The sequence below is a fragment of the Mustela erminea genome, chromosome 9 (assembly GCF_009829155.1).
Source record: "Mustela erminea isolate mMusErm1 chromosome 9, mMusErm1.Pri, whole genome shotgun sequence".
Classification (NCBI taxonomy): domain Eukaryota; kingdom Metazoa; phylum Chordata; class Mammalia; order Carnivora; family Mustelidae; genus Mustela; species Mustela erminea.
In genome coordinates this window covers 66489676-66503732 of record NC_045622.1, presented here as the reverse complement: position 1 = coordinate 66503732, position 14057 = coordinate 66489676, and the positions used below count along the sequence as shown (strand labels likewise).

At 38.8% G+C, this 14057-nt stretch overlaps 1 long non-coding RNA gene across 1 annotated transcript in view; it reads left to right on the top strand.

The window, feature by feature from the left end:
• The first annotated feature begins 297 nt into the window (after positions 1–297).
• The window catches only part of LOC116600342, a 130800-nt gene continuing 117040 nt past the window's right edge, over positions 298–14057 (top strand). Inside the window, exons 1-2 of the long non-coding RNA XR_004289593.1 lie at positions 298–630; positions 3387–3490. This is a non-coding gene — a long non-coding RNA (uncharacterized LOC116600342). The remainder of the gene's footprint in view (positions 631–3386; positions 3491–14057) is intronic.

Genomic DNA, 14057 nt, shown 5'->3' with positions numbered 1-14057 from the left:
TATGTGTAATAGTACTAAAAGAATATTTATTGCATACTTACTCTTAGATACAACCATCTTCAGTCTGACCATCTAATATGTACTTGCTCTTATAGTGGCTTAATTTTTTTGTTTTTGAGGACCTGTATCTCCCCTTCTCCAATGAACCTTCTTGAGGTATGACCATAGATAACACCTGGCATTGGTTTATGTGCAGATAGTGGTGACTTAAATGTGGGTGAATGGAGCTTACTATCATATGTCTTAAGTACCACCAGTTGCAACGTACCAGCTTGAAAACTGCTGTAAAGGAAAATTCAGAACACATCATTTTGGAATATTTTGAAAAACATCTCATATATTTTCATACCTTGTCTTGTCAAAAGAATACAACTCTTAAAAACAAACATTCTGAACGTGACAAAAGTGTGTAGGCAACATCAAGCCAACCAAAGATGTCACTCATCAGGATCAAGCCTTTTCTCTTTCATCTTTATTCTTGTCAGTTATTGATGAAAAGGAAAGAAGACAAGAAAAACACGTCTAAAAAGTCTTCCGCAAGACCCGTTGTCAGACATAACTGATAAAAGATTTTACAGAAACCTCATCTCTCCCCAGGAAAGTAAATCAAGCCAAGACCAAAAGAGTTGTGTAAGTATATATGTGGGCCTGTCAGGGTGAACCCAGCAAACACCAGAGAGCCCGTACTTGTAGGGAGAATTGCAATGAAGATCTTCAAACTGCTTCATATTATTTTGATGATAGGATCCTAGCAGATTCCAAAAAACAGAAAAGCGCACACAAAGGAAATCATTGTGGGCCTTGTATTGTGAGTTGCCATCCCTGAAATAAACAGCTGTCCCTGTAGCATAGAGCTTCCTTTGTCATCCTGTCCATCTGTGCTGCAATTGAAAACATGTAACTCAGAAGATAAATTTGGGTGGAGAGTCTGAAAGATAAGCAGGTTTCTCAAACGGGCACATCAAGTACTAGAAAAATAGGCAACAGTTTTGATCATAGTCAAGAGCTCTAATTCAAAAGACTTTTTTTTTTTTTGACACTTTTCCCTAGGTGTCAGCGTAGTCCCTGCAATTATTTGTCTTTAGCAACTCCCAAACATTTTAGGGATGGAAGTAGGGTGTGCCTTATAGAAGATAATAATGAAGATGAGGGTATAGTGACTTAATGACAAGATGGAATTAATCATTCTTCTTAAAAAGGGACCATGATACAAATATTCCCAGAAATCTGTGAGTGAAAATAACCAGGACAAAAGTTTCACCCTAGAAATTATGCAGGAATATGAGCAAATCCAAATTTAAAGCAGAGTTTTTAAATTTTCATATTTCAGTGTTTTTTTTTTTAAATTAAAAAAAATCTAGGGTCATTTGGGTGGCTCAGTCGGTTAAGCATCGACTCCTGCTTTTGGCTCAGGTCATGATCTCAGTGAGGTCTTGAGATCGAGCCTGTGGGCTCAATCCTGGGTGTGGAGTCTGCTGCCTGCTTAAGATTCTCTCTTCCAGGGCACCTGGGTGGCTCAGTCAGTTAAGCATCTGCCTTCAGCTCAGGTCAGGATCCCAGGACCCTGGGATGGAACCAAGCCCCGCATCTGGCTCCCTGCTCAGTGGGGAGTCTGTTTCTCTTTTTCCCACTCCTGCTGCCTGTTGCGCTCTCTCTGTCAAATAAATAAAATCTTAAAAAGAAAAAAAAAAAGATTCTCTCTCCCTTTCCCTCTGCCCCTTCCCCCTGCTATCTCTCTCTCTCTCAAAAAAACAAAAACAAAAACAAAAACAAAAAACAGGGCGCCTGGGTGGCTCAGTGGGTTGAGCCACTGCCTTTGGCTCAGGTCATGATCTCAGGGTCCTGGGATGGAGTCCAGCATCGGGCTCTCTGCTCAGCAGGGAGCCTGCTTCCTCCTCTCTCTCTCTCTGCCTGCCTCTCTGCCTACTTGTGATCTCTCTCTGTCAAATAAATAAATAAAATCTTAAAAAAAATACGAGAAAAAATTGCAGCATAATACACACACATGTACACACATGTAATTTTGAATTTTAGCATTTTTTTATTGCTTTAAATTGAAGAAAATGGGCTGGGGAAGTGGGGCAAACAGCAATTTCTTGGCATGTTAATACTGAGTTACCAACAATTACATAAGGCAATGTTAACTGACATCCATTTTGAATAAGAATAGAAAATAGTGTTAGTTGTCCACCTTTCCAGAAAAAAAGTTTTTAAAAAATGCAGTTATCCTCAGTAGGACTATATCTATTTATAAGAAACAACTGAATAGTTAAAAATTTGTTCACTGGTGGTTTATAAAGAGGGATTTTGGCAAATGTAAAAATGACCATATTTTAATTTTTTCCCCCAAAGTTTTGATGTCTTGTCAACAGCCTTCCCATATGAGAAATACTTATTTAAACAAAACTTAGAGTCTGATCCTTAGCTATTAAAACTGTGCTTATTCTAAAACATTATGCAATTTAGAAATATGAGTATTTTTGTGCAAATAGATGATTGCTTAAGTTCCCAATTACATCACCTAGCCTTTTTGGCTCTTGTTTAAGCAGTAAAGTTTATATTACTCCAAATGCTTTTTTTAAGGCTCAAAGCTTACTATTTGGAAGCTCAAGAGCTTAAATATTATTTGTACATGGTTCCTGTGTTGTAATAAAGTCATGCTATATTAAATTTTATAAATACTTTTGATTAGTGTGAGTATAGATATGATATCATAGTATATGGTGGAATTGTTGAAAGATTATTTCTTCTTTTAAAATATTGTTTTTATGTTTCCCACAATGTACAATATTTTCCTTAGTTTGCATGTATAAATGCTAAGACAATTTAGAGGCGTGCTCAAATGTTCCTTTTCTGAGCTTACTGGAAAACTGACTTAAGTGTTTTCAATTTGTAGAATATATTACTTGCCAGATGTTTTTGATTCTTCCTACAATTTAGAAGCAACTCTCTGATTATGCTAAATATTAATTTACAAAAATTTGTGAATGACTTTAGTTGCCATACCTCATTTGAAATCAAGCTTGTAAAGGAAATAAAGTTGTCGATCTTGCCTTTTTCTTTACAGTCATTCCAAGAATGAAATACTTCATGGGTCTGGATTTCTACTTATACACAAGAACCTTTGATCCCTTTGATATATGTAAAATGTCAAAGGCTGCAATCACTGAGCATTTTAGAAGGGGTACTTGGTTATGTGTGTTTGTGCCATAAGCACTAACAGTAGCACCAAGACGCTCTTCGTATGCATAGTTAGTTGACCAAAGCCAAATAAAAAAAAAAAAAAAAAAAAAAAAAGAGAAAGAGAGAGGGAAATGCTGCACTCTTCAAAGCCCCTCTTCCCTTTGTGAGATGATTAGCTCTTATGCTTCTCTTCTGTTTTGCAGTCAAGGGCCATCCACATAACTGCCACACCAGGAATCTCCAATATGCAGGGATAAGATAACACCTGTTCTGTATCGGGCCCTGGGACATCCAGCTATATACTGAGGTGAGTGGCCATCGGGATTGGCCTGCTTTCCCTTATATAGAGATTGGAATTAAGACTTGGAATTTTCCCCCAGTCATCATTCCCAGAGACTTGCTGAACAGCCTGGTTTCAGGGACATGCTGGAGCCTCCTAGTGGTGGCCTCTGGGCATGGGAATGCTTGTAACAACAGGGTGACCTGCCAAGTTCAAAGTACTTCTGCAAGAGTTATTATCACTGCAAAGGGGTTTAGGTACCACCTAGCATCTCATAGACTGAGACATGAAGGATAATGACATATTCTGACCTTGCAGGGTGTGGTGGGAATGATGAGAAAAGGGCTTTGGTGCCAGTGGATGGTTTAGCCTGGAGTGTTCCACAGGAACAAAAAAGTAGGACTGCTGTGCCTAATGACAAATTTTGACAAGATCAGAATGGGACTCAGGTGAATCAGATCTCCTGGCAATTTTGATGATCTGAATCTACTTTCACGGTTTTGCTGCTCTGAGCTCTGTGGATTTCAAATGGTCTAATAGGCAGTTTGGCTAATATATTAATTTACTTAGAGAATTTACAAATTAAGCCAGTCAATACTAGCTAAGCACCCGCCATATGCTAGATACTGTGTTAAGTGCTATGGCAAATTCCGAGATGAATCACATTTCCTACCTTGTAGGGGCTCATAGTTTGGTGGGGGATATACGACAGGTAGACCAGTCACTGGAATAGAGGGTAGGAAGTGGTAATGATTCAAGATGAATAGAAATAGACTACAAAGCAAGTTCAGAGGCGATGTGGGGGTGGTTCAGGCAGGTGGAATGGAGACAAGTGGACAATTTAGTCATTCAGGAGTAAAATTAACACAACTTGGAAACATTATAAAAAGGGGCCGGGGGCAGAGGTGAATAAAAAATGCTGTGATGTTTCTAAGAATGCATGGCAGAGGAGTCAGCCAAGCATATTTGGAGGGATATAGGAAGGGTTCGGTTTTGGACAAGAGGAGTTCAAGGTGGAAATTCAGACTTGGAGTATGGGAGGGAAATGGCTCTGGAGGTACAGAATACAGGCTCTTTTGCATTGGAGAGAAAACAGCAGCAGAATTCTGTAAGTTTTCGGAGACAGGTAGAGACAGACCTGTTCTCTGTGGAGAAAGAGTGAGAGGCAGTATGGGAGTGAGTCTGTGCTCAAGAGTCAGACCCACCCGAGTCTGAATTTCAGCTGTTTCATACTCTTTGCAGGCAAGATATTGAACCTTTCTTTCTTTTACTTTCTTTTATTTTAAATATTTTGTTTTATTTATTTGACAAAGAGATCACAGTAGGCAGAGAGGCAGGCAGAGAGAGAGCGGAAGCAGGTTCTCTGCTGAGCAGAGAGCCCGATGTGGGGCTCGATCCCAGGGGATCCTGGGATCATGACCTGAGCTGAAGGCAGAGGCTTAACCCACTGAGCCACCCAGGTGCCCCAAGATATTGAATCTTTCTAAGCCTCAGTTTCCTCATTTACAATGCGATAGAGGATAGCATTTTTCTAAGAGTAGATGTGAGGATTCATTAAGGTGAATTCATTAAGGTGACTATAGTTTTGCAGTGTTAGGAGAGAATTTTACAAGGACTTGGTGACTGCTGTTAACCAATTGAAGTGAGAAATTAACATGGTTGAGTGTAGAGCAAATACCATTACATTTGGGGGAATATGTTAGTTTGCTAGGGCTTCTGTAACAAAGTACCATGGATTGGGTGACCTAAATAATAGGTATTTTCTCATACTTCTCGAGGCTAGGAGTCTGAGATCAAGATGTTGACGGAGTTGGTTCCTTCAGAGAGTATGAAGACAAATATGTTCCATGCCTCTCCCCTAGTTGGGGGTAGTTTGCTGGCCATCTTGGCATTCCTTGGCATGTTCTGATCCCTGCCTTTGTAAATCACCTGGCACTCTCCCTGTGTGTATGTCTGTGCCAGATTTCCTTTTCATAATAAGGACACAGTCATATTGGATTGGGGGCCTCCTTACTCCAGTATAACTTCATCTTAACTAATTATATCTGTGATGGCCTTATTTCCAAATTTCCAAATAATGTCACATACTGAGCTACTGGAGTTAGGGCCTCAACATATGAATTTTGTTGTATGCAGTTAAACTCATAACAGGGAAGGTAGGCTTTGGAAGAATTGTTTAGGCAGAGATCAGATTATACATAGGGCAAGAAAATAAGAAAGCGGATCTCTAAGATAGAGGTAAAACAGAGGAATATGGGACAAATTGAAGTAGATTGACCATGGGGGAAGAGAAGATGTTTCAAATGAGGAGAAAGCAAGGTGGATGGATGGATGATAGTCTGAGTCTGTATTTAAGTCCAGAAGATGGTCTTTTCTGTACCCTTCTGCCAGGCCCTATGCTCTTTTCTTTTGTTTTTGCCTGAATTATATGGAGAATTGGTTTATCTCTCTAGTTTTCTCATGGAAAATCAGCCCTGATTGATATTTTCTATAGAAATATAATGAGGGAGGGAGGAAGAGAGTCGCCCTTTGGATACAACCAGAGTGTATCTATTTGTAGAATTTCAGGATTTCTTAAAAAGCTTTTTTTCCCCCAAAAGAAGATATGTAGCTTAGAATGAAGAACATTTCCTTTGAGAAAAAAGCTTTAAAGATAGTAATAATCTTAATTAAATAGTGTTTCATATTCAGAAGGGAACAAAATTATAAATGTACATACAACTTTCTCAACCATATGTTCATTTTAATGATATTAATATATCCCTCGAGATAGAAGTAAAGCTTCTTCCTAATTAGGTAGTATTTTATTAAACTGAAAGAAATCTCATGTTAGTTTGAATACCACTTTCAAGAATTAAATAACATTTATAGTCTCAGATAAAGAGGATTTTGCTTTCTTCCATGAAAATTATTGGTCCTGGTCAAAAACCAATTTTATAACGAAGGAAAACAAGAGGTCTCCTTGCTAATTGAAGACAATTCAAATTCTCCAAGATTTTGCAAAGCGTGAATATATTATTGCTGATTCTATTTGTACCAAGATAGCTATTTTAAGGAAAAATTGGGATAATTTAAACTTCATAAAAATCTAATTTCTGCACTTGACTAATCTTTTCAGTCAACTCAGTCAAAATGATTTACATTTATAGATTCAACCAAATTTAACCTTAAGGGTATATAGTATGGAGCAAGGTCATGAGCCCTGGGGCTGGAAACAGAAAGACTAGAGTTCAAACCCTGGTTCTATGATTAAAGAAAAAACGGAGAACAAAAAGTATGTAAAATTGAAATGAAAAGAGATTAAAATAATTATAAGGAATACTACCTGTACTTCTATGGCAGTATGTTTGAAAGCAGAAAAAAAAGGTGGATTTCCTCCCCAAATATAAATCCCCCAAGGGAATAAGCTGAAGTAGAAAATATGAATGTATTAGTTGCTATATAACATGTTGGAAGGGTGATTAAAAGGCTATGACTGAAGAAGACAGCAGGCCCAGACAGAGTCACAATTGTTTTTTTCATTTTTTAAAAAAGATGTTTACTTATTTATTTGACAGACAGAGATCACAAATAGGCAGAGAGGCAGGCAGAGAAAGAAGGAGTGGAAGCAGTCTCTCTGCTGAGCAGACAGCCCCATGCAGGGCTTGAGCCCAGGACCCTGAGATCATGACCTGAGCCAAAGGCAGAGGCTTTAACCCACTGAGCCACCCAGGCACCCTTGTTTTTTTCATTTTTTTTTTTTAAAGATTTTATTTATTTAGTCAGAGAGAGAGAGAACGAGAGTGAGCACAGGCAGACAGAGTGGCAGACAGAGTCAGAGGAGAAGCAGGCTCCCCGCGGAGCAAGGAGTCCGATGTGGGACTCGATCCCAGGACGCCGGGATCATGACCTGAGCCGAAGGCAGCTGCTTAACCAACTGAGCCACCCAGGCGTCCCTGTTTTTTTCATTTTTAAAGGACAATTCAGATGTTTATAAACTAGGTCATAGACAGTGATCACATGAATATAGGTGCAACATTTCTAAATAAAACATTAACAGGGGCGTCTGGGTGGCTCAGTGGGTTAAAGCTTCTGCCTTTGGCTCAGGTCATGATCTCAGGGTCCTGGGATTGAGCCCTGCATGTGGCTCTCTGCTCAGAAAGACAACTTAAAATGGTCAATTCTTCTAAAATTAATATGTAAAGCTAAGGCAATTCTTTTTAGGATCCCAGGGGCTTTGAGGTGGGGAGAATACAGAAGAATCAATGCCCAAAAATGGCTCAGAAAAATATGGTAAGACTAGTGAGAGAGGGTTTATAAGATATTAGAACATACTATAAATTAAATATTACATTGACGTAAGAATAGGTAACTAGATCAGTAAAACAGAATAAAGATTCTGGAGATAGATCCTAGACTATATAAGCTTCTTCTATGTTAGAAAGTTGCTAGTTTAGTTCAGTGGGGAAAGGATATATTCTATAATGAATGGTCCTGGCAAAACTGGTTATCTATTTGGAAGAAAAACTTGGATCAAAAAAAAATATATAAATACTAAATATAAAAAATTATATAATAATGTCTTGCAAGATAATCTGGGAGGCTACATTCCCAATAATTGGGAATGATGGGGAAATACCCCTTTAACCAGAAGTTTAATCATATTTATTTATATATAAATTCACACTTCTGTGTGGCAGAGTTCATCAGCAGAGTCAGTAGACAAATGACTGATTTGGAAAGAAAATGATTATCATGCAGATGATAGGTATATAATTTGTAATGAAAATACCAACAACTCTTACAAATGGAAACAAAAGACAGACTACCCAGTAAAACATGACTAAGTCAGATAAACAGGCATTTTGTGGAAGAGCAAAGCCTTTTGCCAGCAAACATATGAAAAGGTGCTCAATCTAATTAGAAGTTAGAGAAATGCAAATTAAAATAATAATGAGATTAATCTTTACCTCTACTGGGCTGGTGGAAAGAAGTAATAATGCCAGCTACTGTTGGGTTATAGGCAAGGAGGTACTCAACGTACTTTGCCAAGGGAAAGATGAATTATTTCAGTCCTTCTGCAAAGTAGTCTGGCAATTTCTTTTAAAAATAAAAATATGTCTTTTCTTCAACCTGGCAGTTGCTCTCACTGACTTTTTTCCCCTAAAGATTTATTTATTTATTTAAGCTTTAAAAATTTGTTATGTTATGCTAGTCACCATATAGTACTTCATTAGTTTTTTATGTATGTTCCATGATTCATTGTTTATTTAAGAGAGAGAGAAAGTGTGAGCAAGGAAAAGGGAAGAGGGAGACAAGCAGACTACCTGATGAGTGGGGAGCCTGAACTGGGGCTGGATCCCAGGTCCCTGAGATCATGACCTGAGCTGAAATCAAGAGGCAGAAGCTCAACCAACTGAGCTACCTAGGCACCCCTCATTGTTTTATATATATTTTTTAATACAAATGAACCCATTCTGATTTGAAAGGATTTTTTAAAGATATTGTTAAATGAGAAAAAAAAAGATGACAGGAAATGTATATAATATAGTTGGGTTTTTACAAGACAAAGAATGAAAAGCCTTCGCCAATGTGAATGTGAGTATGTGAGATTATAATATAGAGAAATATACAGACATATACAGATGCATACTAGGCTCTCAAGATGGGTTTTCTATGGTATTGGAGGGAGGGCAGATGGTTAAGCCAATATAATTTTTCAGCAATTTCTTACACAAAACATTTACTTATTTTTTCCAATTAAAATTTTTATTTTACTGAAAATACTTTCTTAAGATGAAGTTTTTCCATCAATGTTTTTTGACAAAGACTCAATAATTAGCATTTTCTTCCTATCTAGCTGGACTGACTATAACCTATGTTATTGTGAATTTTCTTTCTGGCCCTTATTTTTAACAAGTATGGTTTTCTTGGTAGTTACTAATTATTATTATTACTTGAAGGTAAAAATCAGTCTTTCTTTCTTTCTTTCTTTCTTTCTTTTTAAAAGATTTTATTTACTTATTTGACAGATAGAGATCAAAAGTAGGCAAAGAGAGAGAGAGAGAGAGGAGGAAGCAGGCTCCCTGCTGAGCAGAGAGTCCGATGCAGGGCTCCATCCCAGGACCCTAGGATCATGACCTGAGCCAAAGGCAGAGGCTTTAACCCACTGAGCCACCCAGAGTCTTTCTCTAGTGTTTCTCTTATTCTGTGTAAGTCTCTGTTATTGGGATTTAGGGACAAAATAATCTGAAAATGCATATTTTTCAGGTGAAATCTGATATTTAAAGCATTGGTGGCTAATTTGAATTTTATGAACCACAGTGTGGGCCAACATTATTTAGGTTCAGTGAAACGTGTCTGCAGGCTGCATACTTTTTGACTTCTGGTGCGGCTCAGGTCTTTGCTATCCTAATGTTCCTAATGCTGGAAATGTGTGACCTACTAGGAAAATGTCATCCTCTGTTTGAAAAGCCCCTCCTGTCATGGAAATAGGGCTGTAATCCTGGGACTAGATAAATCAGGTATGTGCATGTTTCAGATCTGAACGATAGCAACGGAGAGAAGTGTGCTGGGGAGGCCTTGTCTGGATGCACCTTATGTGTTTCAGTGTATCCCCAGGAAATAGCCGCATGGGATGCCGCCTATCCAGCAGCAGGTGGCAGCATTAGAACAAAGATTGGCCACATGAGGGCCTGTGATACTCCCAATTTCTTCTTTATTTATATATGAATTAGGGAAAGAACAGATTGAGGATCAGTTTTAGAGGGAAGAAAATTATTTGCCATACCCTTTCAATTAAAAAAAAATTTAAGGCCCTACTACGTGCCAGCCACTGAGCTGTGCATTTTATTTTTACATTTATTTTTTTGAGTTGCCACACGAGGTTACGTTAGCTTTAGGTGTACAACATAGTGTGATTTGCCGAGTTGACACATTCTGCTCTATTCACCACAAGTCTTGTGTGCATTTTAACAGTTGTGGTGTTCAGTCTTCACAACCTATGACACAGGCAACTATTTCTCTCATTTTAAAGATGAGGAAATTAAGTTTTCGAAGGCTGAAGGAATGTGCCCGAGGCTGTCCTGTTTCTCACAGGCAGAGTCGTGTCCAGAGCTGCTAGGTCTTTGACTGTTTTTCTGGAATCATACCTGTCATACCAGCCTGCAGTCGAGCTTCTGTCTCAGTTCTCCTGACTTTCTGCCTGATTAATGTTGTGGAGAAACTCGGGCTGTACGTGGGGACAGAGGACGCCAGCACGGCAGAGGACATTTGCCCCAGATGCTGGCCAGGTGGTTGTGCCCTAGAGCTGCTGATTGAGGGAAGATGGATGCTACGGCAGAGGAACACCACACTTACAATCTGGAGAAGGGATGTGGAATTTTGATGCATTTTTCCCTTTTCGTATAATAATTCCCATGTCAGGAACCGATGACCTTTTTCCTGATTTCTTACTATTCAAAGTATTGGCATAGAAAATAAGTTGTATAAGAAGTTAAATGCTTCTAGTGATAAATGTGAGGGGCTGCCCATTTGGTAATTAAAGCTGTGGGATGTTTGTATGACAGACCTGTCCTTGGCTATTTCATACTGTGTCAGACTCTATTTGATTAAAAATGACTAATCTCATGATTTTATATAAATGGCTCAAATCTGTTAGACAATTTGCTTAATAAATGAGATCAGCCAGCAAAGCTCACAATTTCTTCCAGTAAGGCGGTGCTGGGTAGAGCACAGACTCAAGATTATTCTCCTCTGCCTGTGTGATCTTGTGTATGTAGCTCATTCTTCATCTGTAAAGGAGGGGTTGGACTAGATCACACCAGAAGTTTCTTCCTGCTCTGCTAGCCTGTGAGTCCCCGTGGATCTGTATGTGAACAGAACCAACCCCGTTCCAAGCAGGGCAGCTCCAGAGGGAGCCACAGAGATTAGATAAGCCCTTGTATCTTCAAAGAAATGATCCCAAGTCACTGGCAAGTTAGGAACCAGCTAAAAAGGACATAGTTACATGGCATCTAAAGAGTTTGGGTTTGGAGTCAGGCAGTCCTGATCCAAATCTTGGCTCCACTGATGACTAGCTGTATAATCTTGGGCAAGTCACTAGGACTCCCTGATTTTCGATTTTCTTAGTGGACACCTTAAGATTTGCTGCGGGTTTTTAAGAATCAGAATTTGTCATGTGTTTGACTCATGATAGTTGTCCAGTAAATGGTAACTCTTCACTAGTGATTGTTATGGGTTGAATTATGTCACCTGAAAATTCATATGTGGAAGCCCTGGCTCTTAGTACCTTCGAACGTGATCTTATATGGAGGGGGTAATCTTATTTCAGGGGTAATCAAGTTAAAATGAGGTTATTAAGAGAGTCTGTTTTCCACTGGGCATTCTTTTCTGCTTTGTTGAAGGTTAGTTGACCATAGAGTTGAGGGTCCATTTCTGGGCTCTCTATTCTGCTCCATTGATCTATATGTCTGTTTTTCGGCCAGTTACCATACTGTCTTGATTATAGCTTTGTAATAGAACTTGAAGTCTAGGAATTGTGATGCCGCCAACTTTGGTTTTCTTTTTCAACATTACTTTGGCTATTTTGGTGTCTTTTCTGGCTCCATACAAATTTTAGAATTGTTTGATCTAGCTCTGTGAAAAATGCTGGTATTATTTTGATAGGGATTGAAAGGGATATGTAGATTGCTTGGGGTGGTATAGACATTTTAACAATATTTGTTCTTCTAATTCATGAGCATGGAATGTTTTTCCACTTCTTTGTGTCTTCCTCAATTTCTTTCATAAATTCCCTATAGTTTTCAGAGTACAAATCTTCTTTGGCTAGGTTTATTCCTAGGTATCTCACGGTTTTTGGTGCAATTGTAAATGGGATTGATTCCTTGATTTGTCTCTTTTTTCTAAGGTTTATTTTGCTCTTTTACAGCTCCTTTTTAAAAAAAAAATTAAATTTGTTTTAGGGGCACGGGTCTGTGATTCATCAGTCTTACGTAACACCCAGTGGTTACCATAACACATACCCTCCCCAGTGTCTATCACCCAGCCACCCCATTCCTCACCCCCCTCCCCTTCAGCAACCCTCAGTTTGTTTCCTAAGATTAAGAGTCTCTTGGGGTGCCTGGGTGGCTCAGTCAGTTGGGCATCTGCATTCAGCTCAGGTCATGATCTCAGGGTCCTGGGACTGGGTCCCCTGTCAGGCTCACTGCTTGGCGGGGTGTCTGCTTCTTTCTCTCCCTCCGGCTCCTCTGTTATGCTCTCTCTGTCTGTCTCAAATAAATAAATAAAATCTTAAGAAAAAAGAAAAAAGAGTCTCTTAAATGTCCCCCCCCCCCCCGGTTTCATCTTGTTTCATTTATTCCTCTTTCCTCTGTGATCCTCTGCCTTGTTTCTTAAATTCCACATATCAGTGAGACCATATAATAATTATCTTTCTGATTGACTTACTTCACTTAGCATAATACCCTCTAGTTCCATCCATGTCATTGCAAATGGCAAGATTTCATTTTTTTTTTTTTTATGGCACATGCATCCCAATGTCAAGCAGCAATGTCCACAAGAGCCAAACTATGGAAAGAGCCCAGATGTCCACTGACAGATGAATAGATAGAGAAGATGTGGTATATATATATTCCACTATATATATATATATATATAGTGGAATAGTGGAATATTATGTAGCCATCCTTGATTTCTCTTTCTGATGCTTCCTTATTGGTGAATAGAAACACAACAGACGTCTATGCATTGATTTTATATCCTGTGACTTTGCCGAATTCCTGTATCAGTTCTAGCAATTTTTTAGTGGAGTCTTTTGGGTTTCCTACATAGAGTTTCATGTCATCTATAAATCCTGAAAGTCTGACTTCTTCCTTGCCAATTTCAATGCTTTAATTTCTTTTGTTGTCTGATTGCTGAGGCTAGGACTTCCAGTAGTATGTTGAACAACAGTGTTGGGAGTGGGCATCCCTGCTGTGTTCATGACCTTAGGGGAAAAGTGCTCAGTTTTTCCCCATTGACGATGATAGTAGCTGTGGGTCTTTTGTATATGGGCTTTATGATGTTGAGATCTGTTTCTTCTAGCCCTACTTTTTTGAGGGTTTTTATCAAAGGATGTTATATTTTGTCAAATGCTTTTTCTGCATCTATTGAGAGAATCCTATGGTTCTTATCCTTCCTTTTATTAATGTGGTATAGCACATTGATTGATTTGTGGATATTGAACCACTCCTGCAGCCCAGGAATAAATCTCACTTGGTCTTGGTGAATAATCCTTTTAATATACTGTTGGATCCGATTAGCTAGTGTATCATTGAGAATTTTTGCATCCATGTTCATCAGGGATATTGGTCTGTAATTCTCTTTTTTAATGGGGTCTTTGTCTGGTTTTGGGATCAAGGTCAACCTGGTCTCATAGAAATAGTGATTTGAAGGGACACGTGCACCCTAGTGTTTGTAGCAGCAATGTCCACAATTAGGGACAGACTATGGAAAGAGCCTAGATGTCCATTGACTGATGAATGGATGAAGAAGATGTGATACACACACACACACACACACACACACACAGGAATATTACTCAGCCATCAAAAATAATGAAATCTTGCCATTTGCA